We start from the raw sequence: 13,854 nt of genomic DNA, 5'->3' as shown, positions 1-13,854 counted from the left end.
GAGTGCTCCATCTGGCAGAGGTATTCATTATATTGATCTAACACTAAATGGATTTTGTGTTGAAAGTCTTTTTTCTTGTGCTGAGAGTCTTTCCTTTGTTTCTGTGTTGACACAAAGACAACCTTTTCTTTGTGTTTGATAAGTCTTTGGAACTCTTGATACATGAAAGAGTACCAAGAGTAAAGATTTGGATGGTGCTTTAAACATGTATTTCAAGCATATTTGTTAAGCAGATTTTCCACTTCAGATATGAGCACATGGGTATTATCTGCAATATAAGAATAATTTCTTGCATTCAAAATATTATAAATAAATATGACAGTCTAAGCCTCTATTGTTTAACATAATTGTTTTTCCTTCTTTATACCATTTCTCTAACCATTCATAACTTCATTTTTAGTGTATCAAGAGGTTTGTGATTTGTACGTGGAGATACCTAACATAAGAGAAACATAATAAACATTGATGACCTTTCCATTCAACCACCCTTTTCTAGGAGTCCAATCACAAAGATAGCTATCACAAGGAAAGCACCTTATAGACATACACCCAATGTTTAATGTGAAATAGGTGAGCACGAGGTTTACAGTGACACTATGAGCACCATTGGTATGCAAATCAACGGGTCCATATAAAAATTGATATACACATGACCGACTGTAGGCATGAAATTTTATCACTTTGCTTGATTACATAACGCTAGAATGATCTAGTAGTGCCCCCTATAATGTGCAAAACAATATGATTACATGAAAAGTTTGGATGATGTCTCACTCAAGTTACTAGTGTCATTGTGTTGTCATAACAGTGACATCCATCTCCCAACTTATGTGAGATTAAAGTCTACTTTGATCTTAAATTAAACCTCTATTAATTATATTGATCTAACACTAAATCGATTTTGTGTTGAAAGTCTTTGTTTTTCTGCTGAGAGTCTTTCCTTCGTTTTTGTGTTAACACAAAGACAACCTTTCCTTTGTATTTGGTAAGTCTTTGGAACTCTTGATACATGAAAGAGTACCAAGAGTAAAGATGTGGATGGTGCTTTAAACATGTATTTCAAGCAGATTCGTGAAGCAGATTTTCCACTTCAAATATGAGCACATGGGTATTATCTACGGTATAAGAATAATTTCTTGCATTCAAAATATTATAAATAAATAAGACAGTGTAAGCCTCTCTTGTTTAGCATAAATTTTTTCCTTATTTATACCATTTCATTAACCATTCATGAATTCATTTTTAGTGTATCAAGAGGTTTGTGATTTGTACATGGAGATACCTAACATAAGAGAAACATAGTAAACATTGATGAATTTTACATTCAACCACCCTTTTCTAGGAGTCCAATCATAAAGATAGCTATCACAAGAAAACGCCTTATCGACATACTCCCAATGTTTAATGTGAAATAGGTGAGCACGAGGTTTGCAGTGACACTGTGAGCACCATTAGTATGCAAATCAACGTGTCCATATAAAAATTGATATACGCATGACCGACTGGTAGGCATGAAATTTTATCACTTTGCTTGATTACATAATGCTAGAATGATCTAGTAGTGCCCCCTATAATGTGAAAAACGATATGATTACATGAAAGGTTTGGATGATGTCTCACTCAAGTTACTAGTGTCATTGTGTTATCATAATAGTGACAGACATCTCCCCAGTTATGTGAGATTAAAGTGGACTTTGATATTAAATTAAACCTCTATTCAATGTCACCCATGTCATATTTACAATTTCCCAAAAAGTATAATCATTAGTATTTACAATCATTGATATTGATGGTTTTGGTTGCACGTCATAGATGGCCACATTTTATGGACTGCTTGTGACAAATGAATAACTAGTTTTTCTTTTTCATTAACCTATGTTGGATTTACACACCACTACTTAATTATAACAATAGCTTTGGTTATTCCTAATTACAATGTTGATTTTGATTATTTTCATGTGCATTTATTGAAGGTTTTTATTTTGATTTTTGTGATGTACAACTTAGTGTAGGCAGCTGTTATAGTAATTTCTTATATGAGTTTTATAATATAATAATTATAATCCTTTAATTTTTCTATTTAAATTTAAATTAATAAATATATAATTATAAAAGCCTCATATGGGATTTGGAAAAATCCCATATGATTGTTGAGTATTAATGTTGGTTGAGATTCTGCAAGTTTTAGTGAGAGATTCTGTTCACTCTTTTAATAAGAGTTTTCAAATACTTCCCACCTCACTGTAGAGAAAAATAGGTGATGTACTTTCATTTTAAAAGGGATTGAAACTTACCTAGTATTTTCACTAGAATTCATGAGATTTTTGGGCTTTTATTGGGAAAAAATAGTGCTACCAACAAAAATAGAGATAGTATCATCATTAAAATTAATGCTTATATTAAAGAGTATATTGGTTTTGTTTTTGATAAATTTTTATAATGAGAGTTTAATAAGTTTGTAGAATTTTATTTTTATTTCAATTATTAATTATTATAAATATGTTAGGGGTTTCTAATAAAAAATAAGAAAATGACTCTACTATTGCATTTGCAGGCGCTCCAGGGAATTAGGCAAGGCAAGGCAAGTGATAATGAAGAAATACTAAGAGTGCACACATTTCTATTTCAAGCATGAACTACATTTATTTTATTTTATTTCAGTAATTAGCTCTGTTAGAAATGGTTGAGTAATGATATAAAACTTGCCTTACAGGAATCTATTATTTTATTCTTAACAAGAAGAAGGATGGGTGGTTTGGTGTGCCTCCAAGAAATGATTAACTACTGAGAAAAATTCTAGTGATAGATACTTTTTTGCTACTTCATCTTTTTATGAAGTTGATAATAATAGTTCATTACCCGAATTAGATTCATTGGATATGAAGCTTCCTCGGCAACTATATCACCACCAACTTGGATACCAATTGCTGCAATTCTTGGGCTGCAACAGGAGATGGAGCCAACTTGAATTGTGAAAGCCAATAGTGGAAAAAATAATTATGTAGGTCACCAATAGATTGAGAATTGGCCTATATCATGTTGCCAGGACCTATTTCAATTTTTCATCTTTTGTAAAACCTTCATGAAGATAGAATTTCCAATCAATTGTAAATTCAAATTCATATACATTATTACAATTCCTTTTTATCAAGCAAGCCAATTCCAATTATACTAGGGTATTGAAATTGTTGATAACAACTGGATATGAATTTAATTTCCACCATTGGCTAATTTGCTGAGCTCTTGGAAGAAAATAATTGTAGTAGAGTTTTTCCCTTATCTCCTCTCCAACCCCCCATAGGATTTTCTCCTTTTTCGTTTTCAAGGAAGAGAGTGAGAGAACTTTGTGTAAGTATTTTCCTGAAGTTCATATAACTCATTTTTGAGTTATTTTACAAATCGAATCAAAAAATTTTAATTAATATTTAACTAAATAGAAATAACATTGGTAAATGAAACTTGGTAAAAACAATTGTGAGTGTGTCACTTAGAGTTTCATTAATATTTGATTTTTTTTAATGCATTGAAAACATCATTTATGTTACTCCTTATTTATTTTCATTTTTTTTTTTGTAAAATATCTTCAAGATTCCACTAAAAGAAGGGATGCAACCATGCACTCATGGTTATATTTCCTCAACTAATTTTAGTTGCTTTGTCTTGCATATATGTTAACTTTCTTCTTTGATATTTCTCACATAGAGATTTATATTCTTAAGTTGTATGTTGGTTAACTAACTTAGTCCCTGACATTTAACCTTTTTGACATGAATTTTGTTGATTGTTCTTCTTAGGTGAACCTTCAATGACTGGACAAAATTCGACCTTATGTTTTCGTAAATCTGATTTTAGTGGTAGTGCATATTTCATCTTTAAATATATTTATTTAATAGAATTTTAGCAATGAATCTCTTAAATTTGACCAAGTAATAAAACTAAAGTTTGAAGATCAAAGTTTTCATTAATGTCCTACAAAATTCCTACCAACATTGTTCACTTATTTGAGCATAGTAATAATGTAACTGCATAGAATGAATAAACGAGGATACGTCTAGTTAGTCATTTTAGAAAATTCCAACTTTGATTTAAGATTCTAGTCAATATTCATCTTAATTTTGGATGTATCAAGAGCTAACATAAATCAAATCAGGTTTACATCTAAAGGGATTTCATTCCTCTCCTTCAAATTTGATCTGGTGGTGTTTGCTAAATGAGGAGTTAAGATGCAGTTAGGCTAGTTTAATTTTCCCCTTTAAATAGATTATTTTCCACATGAATATCATGGATCAACAACATGGCTCCCATACAATGGGTCAATATAATGATTGAATACCATTAAATTAATTTTATTTTAGAGTTATTTATTCTATTTTGTTTTGACCATGAAACTGTTTTAAGTGGGACTATTTTTATTTTATTTTATAGGAGTTAAAATGTTTGCATTAGTTTAATTTTTGAATGTTTACATCGTATTACATTAAGTTATCTTACACATCTCTACCATTGTGTAGCCAGAGCCCCTCAATAGGTGAAGTTGAGACATTTAAAGTGTACATTCTTAAATTTGACTAAAGTTGTAGCTTATATGCTATATGTTTTGGTGTCTTTTTGGGCATATTTTTACCCCCACATTTGCATTCTACAATCAAATATGATGGGATGTGTAAGTATGTGACCTTTCCAATAAAATAATAATAATAATAATAATAATAATAGTGAAAATAATTAATTTTAGCCCAAAAAAATGGAAATGACCTTATTGTTGCACCTTCATGGCCCTCTACAACCTAGTTCAGGGTGGATGGCCAAGGCTTAGATGGGTGAGCATTAGATGTGACATGTGCCATATTTTTTAAATTCAATTTTTTTATATTGTAACTTTGTTTTTTATTAATAAAATTAAGAACAATTTTTTAGATAAAAAATGTACAATATAGATATAACGTTAAATTATGTAACATATAAATATTTACCATGGATATTATTAACTTCTAAATAGTTTTTTTAACAATACCATGGGCCAATGCACAGAAGAGAAATATAGAGAGAGGGAGGGAGAGAGGGAAAGGAGGGAAGAAAATCATAATACCATGGTTTATAAAACCCATGGGCCATCTATTGTTTCGATTATTATGTTATGGATTTAGGCCTTTAATTATTCTGTTACAATACCGTGGGCCAATACCATGGATTATCAATACCACATGGCCAAAAACCTTAACCTATTTCAAAATCGAAATATTTTACAAATGATTTATTTTAATTTAATTTTATAACATTTTTTAATTAAATCTAAAAGAAAAAAATGTTATAATTACTTTTGAACTATATCGAACTCAGCATTACTAAAAAAATTCACATAGATATTAAATTGAGAATATATGCACTTAAACCAAGGATCCATGTAGAGAGAGAAAAGAAGGTGACTAACAATAATAGAGGAAATATAGTGCATAATTCTTTTAAGTTTTTTATTATTGTATTTTCTTTAACATGATTGGTCCAAAATATAGGTTTCATATTTTACAATGAGTTATATATATTTTTAATTTAGTTACTTTCTTAAATACAATACACTTGGATCGTATTTAAGAGAGGGTGAATAGAGTGGGGATAAGAGAGGGAGCGAAGAAGAAAATTATTGACATGTAGAGGTGGAGAGAGAGGGTGTGATAAGGGAGAGATGAAGATGGAATGAGGGAGATAGGAGATGGGGGAAGGGAGAGAAAAGGAGAGGATAGATATTGGGAGATAATTTGAAGCGAGAGACATGGATACAAGATACAGATAGGGGAGAGAGGGGGAGAGCCAGAGTGGGAGAGGTTGAAGGAGAGAGGGGGATAGTGACATATTTGGAGGGTCGAGAGAGAGAGAGAGCGATGGGGCAAGAGAGAGAGGGAGGTGGGAAAGAAAGGGAGAGAGAGGAAGGAAGAGATAGGGGAATTGCAAGAGAGGAAAGAGAGGGCTAGAGAGAGATGGAGTTGTAAGGGGTAAAGAGAGGGAGGGAAGATGTTATGAAACTAGACCACAAAAAGATGGAAAATATAGATCAACAATTTAGGAATAAACCTCTTCGAGGGGAAAACCTCCTGTACACTACACAAATGAAAAAATCTTGGATGATTCAAATGACAAAACCTCCTTTCTATATATAGGAGTCTATGGGGTCATAATATAACCAAGCCGACCTAACAATAATAATATAAAGGCACAAAAATAACAATAGAGGGATTATATGGGGCACATTAATAACAATATGGGGACAATAGGGGCACAATAATAAAAATAAGGGATACAACGACAATAGTAATGGGGGATCACTAATATTATAGGGACCTAACATGCGCCTCTCCTCCAAAAAAGTGTTGTCCTCAACACTTGAGTAGTTATTGATGATTTTGTATAAAATTCTCATCCTCCCATGTGGAATATTCAACGGGTAAGTTCTTCCACTTGATTAGATACTCTAAAATTGATTGATTTTGTAGCTGTCGAGTTCTTGTTTCTTTGAATACTTCAAATTCAAATATGATTTTTCCTTGTCAAGTTACCGCAATATTGTCCGAACTAGAATCTTGTCACCTATAACCTTCTTTAGTCTTGAAACATGGAAAACTAGGTGCACTCGAGAAGCTGCATGAAGATCCAACTTGTACACCATAGTACCTATCTTTTGCATCACCTTGTATGGACCATAATACTTTAGTGATAATTTGTTATCCTTATTAGCTTGCTCGACGGACATTTGTTTATATGGATGTAGCCATAGGAATACCCAGTCACCTACATCAAAACTTCTTTCACTGCGACGTTGATCTGCCTCTTGTTTCATTCTATTATGAGCCAAGGTGAGGTCATCCTTTAAGAGTTGGAGAACTTGTTGTTGATGCTCAATGTGATCTTCCACTGCTTGAACCATAGAATTTTCTTTTAAATATGATGTGATGGATGGTGGATGATATTCATAAAGTGCCATAAATGGGGTCATTTTTGTTGCACTATGGAAGGAACTATTATACCACCTTTCAGCAAGAGGCAACCATTTGACTCATTGTGTCTTTTTATAAGATACAAAGCAATGAAAATATCCTTCCAAATATCTGTCTACTATCTCAATTTGCCCATGAGATTGAGGCTGATAAGATGAGTTATGAGCTAACTGAGTACCAAGAGAAGAAAATAATTATATCCAAAAATTTCCAGTGAAAATGAAATCTCTATCACTTACAATAATCCTTGGGTTTGCATGTAGCTTTTGAATTGTTTCCATAAATGCAGTAGAAACTGTACTCACTTTAAAGGGAAAAGATAATGCACAAAACTATGCATACTTGGTAACCTATCCACTACTAGCATGATAACACTGTTTCTTTCGTACTTCGGTAAAACTATGAGAAAATCCATTAAAACCTCCTCCCAACGTTAGCTTCAAATGGATAAAGGTTGTAATAGTTCTCGAGTCTTAATTGTTTCAACTTTATTTCATTGACAAACCAAACATTCCGCCACAAACTTTTGAATATCCGATTTAAGGTCATCCCTAAGAAAATCCTTCTTAACCATGTGGTAGGTTTGTAGAAATCCTGAGTCCCCTCCTAAGGGAGAGGTGTGAAATTCCTTAAGAATCTTTTGTTTGAGTTGGGAATTATTACATAGGTATAATCGATCCTTCTACCGTAATGAATCATTTAAAAAAATAAATGTATCATATATACTGGGATCTTGTTGTATATTTTGAATGAGTACCCACACTTTCTCATCATTCTTCCATTCATCCCTTGCTTCAATTATATAATCTACTTGGATAATAGAAACGGTGGAAAGAAATGCTTCCACATCCTCATCCATTCTTGAGATTGCATCTCCCACAACATCTTTCTTCCCTTTTTTGTAGATGATTTCAAAGTAATAACCCAACATAATTTTGATCCATTTTTGCTACTCTTCTAAAGATAATCTATGTTCTAAAAAGTATTTAAGACTATCATGATCTGCTTTCACCTTGAAGTGTCTTCCCATTAGGTGGGGTCATCATTTCTTAAGTGCATGTAGTGTTGCCAACATTTCCTTCTCATAACTAGCTTTGTGTAAATAATTTCCTTTGATTGGACGACTTTCAAAAGAAATGGGTCATTCTTCTTGCATTAAAACAACACCAATTCCATTCCCTGAGGCATCACATTCCACAATAAAGGTTTATGTGAAGTTCGGTGTAACTAACACTAGTGCTTGGGACATTTCCTCTTTAAGATGTTCAAAGACCTTGGGTGCTTCCGGAGTCCATGAAAATGCATCTTTCTACAATAATGCTGTTAGAGGTGTTGTTATTCTCCCATAATTCTTAACAAACTTGCGATAATACCCTGTCAACCCGTGAAATCCTCGTAGATGATTTATGGATGTGGGGATTTTCCATTCCTTAATGGTTCTAATATTTTTAGGGTCTACCTTAACACCTTAATGAGATACGATATGACCCAGATATTCCACCTCTTCTAATCCAAAGAAAAATTTGGAGATTTTTGCATATAATTGTTTCTCCTCCAATAGTTTTAGCACCATGTCAACGTGTCGCACATGATTCTTCCAAGACTTGTTGTAGATTAGTATATCATCAAAAAATACTAACAAAAATCTTCTAAGGAAGGGTTTGAAAATGGAATCCATCAAACATTGAAATGTAGAAGGTTTATTAGTAAGGCCAAAAGGCATGACTAAAAATTCATAATGACCCTCATGAGTTATAAATGTTGTGTTTTGAATGTCTTCACTCTTCATTCTAATTTGATGATATCTTGAACAAAGATCCAATTACTTGGGAAATTAAATTGATCAATGCAATTGATCCAATAATTCATGAATGAGAGGAATGGAAAATTTATCTTTAATAGTGGGCTTGCTGAGCTCCCTATAATCTAGACACATGCACCATGATCCATCATTCTTGTAAACTAATACTACTGGAGCAGAGAAATAACTTTGACTAGGTTGAATCATACCACCCTCTAGCATTTCTGCAACCATACGTTCAATTTCACTCTTTCGGTCATAGGGATATATGTAAGGCCTGATGTTTGGAGGAAAAATTCCTGGAATCAAATTAATACCATGATCATGATCACGAATAGGTGGGAGGCCCTTGGAATTATCAAATACCATGGAATAGTTGTCCAAGACTTTTTGGAGATATGGAGAAATGGATGATTTCAATGTGGGAACCTCTACTGAACATAATTGTGCAATTATGCCTCATTTTTATTACTTTAGAAGCTTTTTCATTCCGTTAGAGCTGATCATCTTTCCCAGTTTCCCTGCGATACACTTTAATTCAACTTCCTTTCCTCCTGAAGAGAATTTCATGAAAAAATTTTGAAAATTAAAAGCTATTGTACCTAAGGATTATAGCCATTGGACTCCTAGTACAATATCATCACCACCCTTTGGAATGGAAAGCATTGGGCTATTCAATACATTTTCTCTGATGGATAACTTTATATTATGGCAGTTTTCTCAGCAATTTATGGTTCATCCACTTGCAACCATCTCTTGACACTCCAGTATTGGATATAGGAAGAAATTTAATTCGTTGGCCATCTTACAATGAATAAAATTATGGGTTCTTCCCGAATCAATCAACACCATTACCTTTTTGTTCTTAATATTCCCTTGTATCTTGATAGTTTGAGGAGTGGTAATTTTAGCAAATGTATTACAAGATATGGTCGGATTCGTTTCTTTTTTTTCTAGGGTTTGTTACTCGTGTATTTCCTCTTCTTTTTGATCTTTCTTGTTCCTTTTCTTCCTCCTCTTCACAATATATGTAAGATAATTTATTCTCACCACAATTATGAACTTTAGTGTATTCGCTATCACAATTGTAATAAAGACCTTTTGCTCTTTTCTCTTCCAATTTTTGTGGTGTCAACCTTATACATTGTGGATGGCTAGGGGTATTAACACTTCCATCTTTGTTACTGTGAGTGGTAGGCTTCCTTTTTTCCATAATTTTTCTTTCCATTTTTCTTTCCATCCTAAATGCCTTCTCCAATAATCTGGTTCCCAAAGGAAAACTTCATGTTGGATTTTATATTTTAAAGTTGCTATGAACACATCAATCCTATGCTCCTAGAATATATTTTATCGTTATATTCAATATTTGGAAGCCCTCAATGTGCCCCATCATTGAACCCTTTTGTCTGAGATTTATCAATTAGATAAAAAAAGCGTTTCTTTTTATATCCTCATAATGTGTTATCATTTCATCTGTAAAAATAGCCCAAGTGAAAATTTGTTTATGAGAGAAAATCCATCGATACCATACAAACTGATTTGGTTGCAAATATAAAGTTGCAATCTGTAACTTTTGTGTGTTTTGCACATCATGGAGATCGAAAAATTGCTTCATCTATAGTATCCATGTTTCGGGATCCTTGGCATCAAACTTCCTCATATTGATCTTCGGAACATGGTGGTTCTTTCATCCAACATTAGAGTCTATGAAATCATGATTAACATTTATTTTTTTCTCATCATGAGTTTCCTTTACTACCCTTTCACCATTAGTAAGCATTCCTTGTAGAGACTTTGTCAAATTTGTCATCAAATTTGTCTACAAATATTCCAAGCCTTTCTTTAAATCATCCATCTTAGCTTCCATGCCATTCATCTTAGTTTCCACATTGTCCATCTTGGCCTCCATGTCGTCCATCTTAGCTTCCAAGTCATTCATCTTAGCTTCTCCGCCTTTCTTTAAACCATCCATCTTAGCTTCTATGTATTTCTTTAAACCATCCATGTTATTTACTATTACCTTTTGTGTGAGTGAAATTTGTTTCACTTGGTTTCATAATATTGATATATAATGTTGCATTCATTCCTCTTCTTCATGAGTCATGCTAGAGCTTTCAGGTTGCTTACTAGGTGTTTCCATTTTCTTTCTTTGGGGCATAAATTACCGATAATAATGCTTCGCTATGCCCTTTGAATTCCTTCAAACTAATTTTTCAAACCAAGATTATGCAAAAATTTGAAAAAAATACACACCCTTATTCACTTTGTAGGAGCTCGATATTGGATCTGATGTACCTCTATAATTTTGTATCATCAAGTTCTAAAATCGTGACCTACAGTAGTTGTTTGTGTCCTCATTTTAATGCAACCAGTCTATTAGAAATTGGATTCTAAAAGGAGGAGTAATGCGTAATCTCCCATGGTGACATAATTATAGACTAGTTGGGTAGAGCAAACTTGTATGACATGCCACGTGTCATTGTTTCAACCTTAGTAAGTAAATATGACATACAAAAAGCTAGAGGTTGTCCACTTTAAAAAAAATATTATGATATTTCAATATGATGCTCAAAGCAAACATTATGACAATTTTTCGTCACCTATTTGGAATGTAATTCGAGATTCTGCAAAAACACCAAATTCTTCATATCATAAATCTGTAAATATAGCAAGAAGAGCTCCGAAATTTATACCAAAGGCTCAAAACTATTTCCGCCCAAATGGGTTTATTTTTAGCTTCTGAAATGTCGCAAAAAAATGTTATAGAGAAAATGGGACGATAACCTATTTGGAGCAGTGAAACCCTAGAATCCAAAGCTCTCATACCAAATTTTATGAAACCAGCACACAAAAAAGATAGAAAATATAAATCAATGCCTTAGAAATAATCCTCTTCGAGGGGGAAACCTCATTTACATTACACAAATGAACAATTCTTGGATGATTCAAATGAAAAAACCACATTTCTATATATAGGACTCTACGAGGTCACAATATAACCAAGACGACTGAACAATAATAATATAAAGGCACAAAAATAACAATAGAGGGATTCTATGGGGCACAGTAATAAAAATATGGGGACAATAGGGGCACATTAATAATAATAAGGGATACAATGACAATATTAATGGGGAGATCACTAATATTATAGGGATCAAATAGAAAAACAAAGACGTTGCGAGATAGAGGTGGAGAGAGAGAGGGAGTGATAAGGGAGACATGAAGCTGGAATGAGGGAAAGAGGAGGCAAGGGAAGGGAGAGAAAAGGAGAGGATAGGGATAGGGAAAGAAGGTGAAGTGAGAGACATGAAGACATAGATTTGGAGGGGTGAGAGAGGGGAAGAGAGAGAAGGAGTGAGAGAGGGATATAGTGACAGAGTTGGAGGGTGGAGAGAGAGTATGTATGTTATGGGGGGGTAGAGGGAGGTGAGAGAGGAAGGAAGAGATAGAGGAATTGAGATAGAGGAGAGAGAGAGATGGAGTGGAAGAAGAATAAAGACATAGAGATAAAAAGGTGGAGAGGGAGAGGGAGTGACAAGGCAGATGGTGATATGGTGAGGGAGAGAGGAGATGAAGAGAGAGACGGGGAGAGACAGAGACTGATAGAGAGAGAATAGGGGAGAGAGAGATAAGAGGGTAAGAGAGAGATAATATGGTAAGATAGACATAGAGAGAAAGAGGGAGGGAGGGGTAGATATATACATATCTAGGGAGAGTGTATGTTTTGTGGATGAGAAGGAGAGACAAGGGGATATAGAGATATAGACGGAGGGTTGAGAGAGGGCAGAAGAGAGACTCAAAGAGGGGGAGGGAGGAAGAGAGAAAAATATGGAGAGAGAAGGGCAAGAGAGAAAGAGAGAGAGATGAATACGTAGGGAGAGATTGATATGGAGAGAGAATGTGTATGTTTGGCGAATGAGGTAGTGATATAGATTGAGGGAGTAGAGAGAGAGAGAGAGAGAGAGAGAGAGAGAGAGAGAGAGAGAGAGAGAGAGAGACAACAGGATGAGATAGAGGGGTAGAGTAAAAGGAAGAGATATATATAGAGAGAGACTGTGCATTTAGGATCATACAAAGAGATAAAGGGGAGACAGAGTGAGATAAATATATAGATGGTGTGGGAAAGAGGGAAGAAGAAAGAGACACATTGAGAAAAATACAGATGTAGAAGTTAGATTTAGAAAGGCATGAAATACATAATATTTATATCACATCTAATATTAATATTAATACATTATGATATTAATATAATTATATTTCATAAATTGTGGATTAATAATTGTTTTAATCCTTCTCAACACATGATAGTTCCAAATTTATATGGATCTAGGGTTTTTTCATGTTCCAAATCCATAAATGCAATAAAAATGCATTTTAAATAACAAAATATCACCATTAAGGCAACAATTGTTTTGTCAAATTCGGACCCAAAACTGCAAAACATATAACATTTAAAAGACTTTACTTGAATATTAACTATTCTTTTTTATTATTAAAACAACTGATATCCATCTAGATATCCATAGTGTCAAGATGGATTGAGTCTCCTTTAACTCTAAAAGAGGTTTGCATCTCAAAATATTTTATCCCTCTCGCTGCTTGGTAGACCTAGATGTAAGATGATTCTAACTTGATTTTATTATTAATTATAATTATACTTATTAATTCTATGTCTTTTTATTTATTTTTATTTAAATTTATTTTTATGGTTTTTTGGCATGGGGTATTAATAAGCCATAGTATTGGCCCATGGTCTTCTAAAAAATTATATTTACAAGTTAATAATATCCATATTAAAATGAGGTGAATATTCTCTCATAAGTAGAATGATCTTAATTTATAATTATTATTTACTATTTCTATGCTATATTTTTTTAATGTGATATGTATATTATGATTTTCTTTTATCTAAAATTGTTCGCAATTTTAATATTATTATTATGAATTTTAGTTATCATTATTATTAATTGAGTGATAATTTAAAAGTTTACACTCATTTACAAACACTAAGCACTCCCCATAACTTTGGCTTTCAACCTTTTATTATTAGTTCATGCCAAG

The sequence above is a fragment of the Pinus tabuliformis genome, chromosome 1_1 (assembly GCF_031772625.1).
Source record: "Pinus tabuliformis cultivar Carrire ecotype Pingquan chromosome 1_1, CPIR1, whole genome shotgun sequence".
Taxonomy (NCBI): domain Eukaryota; kingdom Viridiplantae; phylum Streptophyta; class Pinopsida; order Pinales; family Pinaceae; genus Pinus; species Pinus tabuliformis.
This window is presented reverse-complemented; position numbering follows the sequence as displayed.